Here is a 6,412-nt window from a genome sequence, read left to right on the forward strand (position 1 = left end):
ACGATTTCTTCAAGTATTTTTTTTTTTTGAACTTTTTCTATTCTTTCTGGGACTCCATGTAGTGGCATATCTCAAGACTTCATTCCTTTTCATTGCCCAGTAATATTCCACTATGTGGTTACACCACACTCTGCTTATCCATTCATCAGTTGGCAGACATTTAGGTTGTTTCCACCTTTTGCTATTATAAATAATGCCATGATGACCACCTGTGTGCAAGCTTTATGCGGACAGATGCTTTCATTTCTCTTGGATATATATTTAGAAGTGAAGTAGTACACGGGGCGCCTGGGTGGCTCAGTGGGTTAAAGCCTCTGCCTTCGGCTCAGGTCATGATCCCAGGGTCCTGGGATTGAGTCCCACAATGGGCTCTCTGCTCAGCAGGGAGTCTGCTTCCTCCTCTCTCTCTGCCTGTCTCTCTGCCTACTTGTGATCTCTGTCTGTCAAATAAATAAATAAATAAAATCTTAAAAAAAAAAAAAAAAAAAAAAAAATGAAGTAGTACTGGGCCAAGCAGTAACTATATTTAATCATTTGAGGAACTGCCAAATTGTTTATGAAAATATCAGCATCATTTTACATTCCCACACCACTGTAAAGGGGTTTCAACTGCTCCACATCCTTGTAGGGATCTGTTATCTGGCTTTCTGATCTAGCCATCCTAGTGGATGTGCAATATCTCATTATGGCTTTGATTTTATTTCCCTGATGACTAACAAGGTTGAGCATCTTTTCCAGTGTTTACTGGCCATTGGTATATCCTCCTTAGAGAAAGTCTGTTTGGATCATTTGCCCATTTTTAAAAAAGATTTTATTTATTTATTTGACACAGAGAGAGATCACAAGTAGGCAGAGAGGCAGGTGGGGGCGGAGGGGGGAGCAGGCTCCCTGCTAGCAGAGATCCTGATGTGGGGCTTGATCCCAGGACCCTGAGACCATGACCTGGGCTGAAAGCAGAGGCTTAAACCAATGAGCCATCCAGGCACCCCTATTTGCTCATTTTTAAATAAGGTGAAAGTCTTTTACTATTGAATTTTAGGTGTTCTTCATATATTTGAGATTCAAAGTCCTTATCAGTATAGGATTTGAAAATATTTTCTTCCATTCTCTGGGTTGTCTTTTCACTTATTTAATAGTGTCCCTTGAAGCACAAATGTTGTTAACTTTGATGAAGTCCAATATGTCTCTTTTATTTGTTGCTGTTGGGTATCATACTAAGAAACCACTGCCTAACCTGAGGCCATGATAATTTACCTTTACATTTTCTTCCTAAGAGTTTTATAGTTCAGTTTTTACATGGTGTTTGATTGATTTGGAGTTAATTTTTGTATGTGGTATTGAGTGAGGCTTAAGCTTCATTCTTTTGCATGTGGATATCCAGTTTTCCCAGCATTGGCTTGTTGTCCAAAAGACCTGTCTTTCACCCACTGAATGGTCTTGGTACGTTGTCAAACATCAGTTGACCATGGACACAAGTCTATTTCTGGACTCTGTCCTGGTCCACTGATCTCTGTCTCTCCTTGTGCCAGGACTGCTACTCTTGATTCACTATTGCTTTGTAGTTAAGTTTTGAAATTTTATTCTTCTTTTCAGGATTGTTTTGGCTATTCTAGGTCTCTTTCAATTCTATAAGAAAATTTATAATCAGCTTTGATCTCAGTTTGTACAGAGGCCAGCTTGGATTCTGAGAGGGATTGCATTGAAACTAAAAATCAATTTGGGAGTATTATCATCTTAAAACAATATTTGGTCTTTTGACTCCATTGAAACACAGGTATCTTACCATTTATTTAGGTCTCCTTTAACTTCAGCAAATATTTTTGTACTGTACAGTGTACCAGTGTTCACCTCTTAGGTTAAATTTATCCTAAGTATTTTATTCTTTTTGATGCTATTGTAAATGGAATTGTTTTCTTAATTTTATTTTCAGATGGTTTATTCATATTACAGTTTTAAACTTCATTTTTTTATTTGCAATTCATCTTTTTTCTCTCATGCTAAAAATCTTGTTTCCTAACGACCTTAACATAAATTACTTACATGCTTCATCTTATGATATATCTATAATAATTTCAAAATAGTAATGCCAATGTTTCTATTAGCAAGAGGATCTCCAGTTGCAATTTAAGATTTCTTTATGCAGTTTTTTGTTTGTTTGTCCTTAGAATAAGTCACACATGGGCATACACATAAAATACTGTAATTACGCGTCACCTAAATTAATTCTTTTTTCTGTGTGGTAAGTTCATTAGTTCCCAGTTTGTTTTAATTTCTCTGCTGGGTTGATTTTCTCCATATATATATATATATATATATATATATATAGTGTGTTTGTGTGTGTGTGTGTGTGTGTGTAAAGCCTTTACATAGCTCCAATGCCACAATTATATGACAAAGCACCTTCGCAGATGTCGTCCTTTTATCTCATCCCCTCTGGCCTGTTCTGCATCAACCTGTGTTACACAGAGCTGGTCACCCTCACACCCTCTCCCCCCACCCCCAACAGGCTCCCTTCCTGGGCCTGGCACCTGCCTAGCAGAGCCCCCCAGGGTCAACAGGAGAGTGCCCTCATATTTAGCTTTTAAATGACCCCTCAGGCCCATTCCTCTTTGTAACGGCCCCACATTTGAAGGCTACTGTCTTGGTCCTTAAGTATTTGAGCCGCTAGGAAATAAGAATGACTGATAATGCTATGTAGCAAGCACCACCCCCACCTGGCACGCAGATAGCTGACTCTTGGCCCCAGGCAGGGCAGACTCCTTCCATGCACGTCACTCTACAGCTCTGGAAAGTTTCTGTCAGAGGTTCAATCATCAAGAACAGGGCTTTCCAGGCCACTTGCTCATTCACTTGACACATGTTCTGAAACTTGGCTGGGCCTGGGTGCACAGAGATGACTAGCTGTCCTTGCATTCAATCCAGCAGGTCAGGCTTCAGCTGGAAAGCAGACGCTGGGGGACTCAAAGGAAGGCAGCAGAGGGGGACACTGGAGGGGGAGCCTGTGACCGGTGGTCTGACAGGCCCCTGCCATCACCTCTCCCTCCTCCAGGGTCTTCTCTCTTGGCTCTGGGGCTTTGAGGCCTTGCAGGATTTCTGGAGGATTGAGGTGGGTAGAGGGTGGGCAGAGGCCTGGAAAGCAAGGAGCTTCTCTTTCTGGGGATTTCTGCTCGGACCAAGCTGCTTGGCTGTGGAACGCTTGGCCACCCACAGGGGGGTGAGGGTTCTGGATTCATTTGGACATTGCTGTCTTGTCTTTGAGGTGCTTCTTCTTGTGGAGTTGGCTGGAACCAGCTAGGCCCTTAATAAGTGGGACCTGTGATAATCAGTTTGCCAATCTGAATCGGAAGATGCAACCTCTCTGCTGGGCTATTGCAGAATTAAAGCTCAGGCCTGGTGGGTTTTCTGGAAGTGTCCGTGACCTTCATTTCTAACGGCCTGGTGGCCTCTTCTCAGCTCCATCAGGCTAACCACAGTGCTTTAGAAGGCAAGGAGCACATTCCAGTGAGCTCAAGCCAGGGTATCCACAGGCATTGGGCTGGAGACCCAGCAGACAGTTCTAGGAGGAGGGTTGTGAACCAGGCTTCAGAGCAGGTGTTAATGGCTGTGACCAGGGTCTTGCTGTCCTGCTGGGTAGTCAGAGGCCTGGCAGGTCCCAGATGGTCCATCTGTGGGGTTACATGTGCACACATGGGGCGGGACCTCTGTCCACCTACTGGCCTAGGGATCAGGAGCCTGAGGCCTGTGTGGGACTGGGGAGACGTGCCTGGGGGGCAGTCTAGGTGGCCATGTATGGTAGGAGCTGGTACAGTTTGGGGGCCTGGGAGGGGCGGGCCTGCTGGATGGGAGCACGGGTGAGGGCTATGTTGGGTCTCTCCCCATGTTTCCCTTTCAGTAGGAAGCAAAGCTCCCTACAGGATTCGGCCCCAGGATGGTCCCTGTCTGAGCCTGGGTGAGAAGCCATGGAGGCCCAGGTGTCTTCCTGGGATAGGGAATGGGAGGAGGGGAGGAGGATGGATGCACAGCTGGATTTTGTCACATGTACTTCTTCCCGCAGCCAGAGGCCTCCGGGAGCGGGCAGCTGGATTTAGGGGTCCAGGTTGGGGGAGGGTACAAGCTGAGACAGCAATTGGGGGGGGTCACAGTGCTGTGGGAGTGGTGAACCCTGAGGTGACAGGTGGAGGGGGCCAAGGAAGGGTGGGTCCTGCCAGCTGCGGGGGCAAGACCCTGACCCCTCCCGTGAAGCCATCACCATATGCTAGCCGTGTGCACTCACAGGGCACCCAGGAGCCTGTGGCCCTCAGATCATGTGCCAGATGCCCCCCTTACTGTCTTCACTCTCCAGGCCCAGATCTGAGGAGGCAGCTGACGAACCTGCAGGATTCCTAGGAGGCGAAGTTTCTGGAACCCAGGGAAGAAAGGTGTTTCAAACTGGTGGTCTGGGGCCACAGCTTGCTGAATATAAGTGACACCTGTGGGCTGACCCCTGGGTCTTGGGGTAGAGAGTCACTGATGATCTTGGAAGGTCCTAGTGGGCGGCGGGGGACACAAAAGCCAGCCTTACTGGCACAGAAAGGAAGGAGAAAGTGGCTGATGGCTTGGGTGCTTTGCTGGGAGGGGGTGCCCATTGGCCTTGAGGGCTCACCACATCCCTGCTCTAGGCACTTGAGGCTTCTATTGGCGCCTATTGTTTCAGCCTGCAACTGGACCTCAGGGAACGCCCCATGGGCTCTGTCCTCTGCTGTGACCCTCTGGACACCTGCCCAGCATCAAGCAGGTAGGCAGACCCTGCTCTGCATGGGGCCCAGTCTATGATGGCGGTTGGACTTGGTGAGACCCAGGTGTGAGCACACCTGCCCAGGTTTTGCTGGGAGGTTCTCTGGCAGGTGCAGGTCACATCTCCCATCAGGGGACCCAAAGTAAAGGAGGTATCCCCAGCAAAGTGGGGCTTCATCTAAGCAGTAAAAGGTCTGCACAGCAAAACAGAGGCCCCTCAGGAGGAGGGGACCCCACCTGGAGACACCAGCCTGCCACCTTCCCCATGGGTCCCCCGTGATCCAGCTGACCCCACAGCATTCGAGCCAGTTCTGTGAAACGAACCTCTTGACCCATAGATAAACGCCGCTGGTCTCTGCTTGGGGGAAAGCATCCACCTGAGAGGTGAGCTTCCATAATCCGGTCCTGATTCATCCATTCTCTGCACTGAGCACACTGCAGGCGGGAGATAGCCTTCCCTCCTTCTGTAGCGGGGTGGGGGCTCTGTACCCAAGCCAAGGTTACAAGGTCCTAACCTGCTGTCTAGCAGGCAGGCCAGGCCTGAATGTGCACACTCGACAGGCTCACACTCAGACTCACACTTGACACACCTGTGCCTGGGCTCACGCTCGACGGGCTGGCACTCAGACTCACGCTCGACAGGCTCACATTCAGACTCACACTTGACAGGCTGGCACAAGGCCCCTTCTTCACTGACACCATGCTCTGTGGGCTCTTCTCCTGCCTCTGGACACCGCCCGCCTGCCTTTGCGCTGACTGCTGGCTGTGTTTGGCTTCTGTCCTCTTGTCACAGAGCCCCCGGGCCCCACACCCCTTCCCAGTGTCCAGTCTCCATCTGCATCCTTTCCAGGGCAGGTCTTTTTCCTGGGATCCAGTCCTGCCCATCCACTGCCCACCGCACAGGCCCTTCTGGGCATCCTTCCTGCAGCTCAGAACCCCTTTTCCAACCACACATCCAGAGAATCTCCTAGGTCTCCTGTGATCCAGGCTGGGCATCTCCTGCCCCTCCTCAGCTCCATGTCTAAGCAGCACTGGTCCTCATGCTCTCAGCTTCCAGATATCGCCTGCAAAGACCCTTCCCTCTGTCTCCCCCAACCATGCTGCTGGGCCCCTGAAGACCCCCCCCCCAAGTTCTGACCAGTCCTCTTCACCTTGTGCTTACGTCATGCCCCTTCCAGCATCCACACTCCCCTGCTGTGGCCTCCACACCTAGTGCAGCCCTCAACCTGCCCCCCCAGTCACCCGCCCCCCCCCCTCAAGGGATAGCATGAAGTCTGCAGCCCCTGACAGTTCTGCTAGAGGCTGCCTCCTCCCCCTGCAAGGCACTCAGGATCAGCATCTTGTGGTGGGTGGGGGCAGGTCTGACCCAAGAGCAGGCGCCCCAGCCCGTGGGTCAGCAGCTGCGCAGCAACAAATGGACTGACGAATGACGGAACATCTTGGCCATCCTGTGTCCAGGTCGGATGGGGAGAGGCCCCTGTTTTGCCCGCCTGGAAACGCAAACCCCCAGGGTCCTGTAAGATGGCCTCACCCAGTGTGGCCCGTGCGTCCCCACACCCTCCATCATGGCTGGGGTGGGATGAAGGTCATCTCTGCTTGGTGGGGGTGACTGAGGTGCCCGGGCGTTGCCCTGGCCAGG

This window comes from Lutra lutra, chromosome 2, assembly GCF_902655055.1.
Source record: "Lutra lutra chromosome 2, mLutLut1.2, whole genome shotgun sequence".
Classification (NCBI taxonomy): domain Eukaryota; kingdom Metazoa; phylum Chordata; class Mammalia; order Carnivora; family Mustelidae; genus Lutra; species Lutra lutra.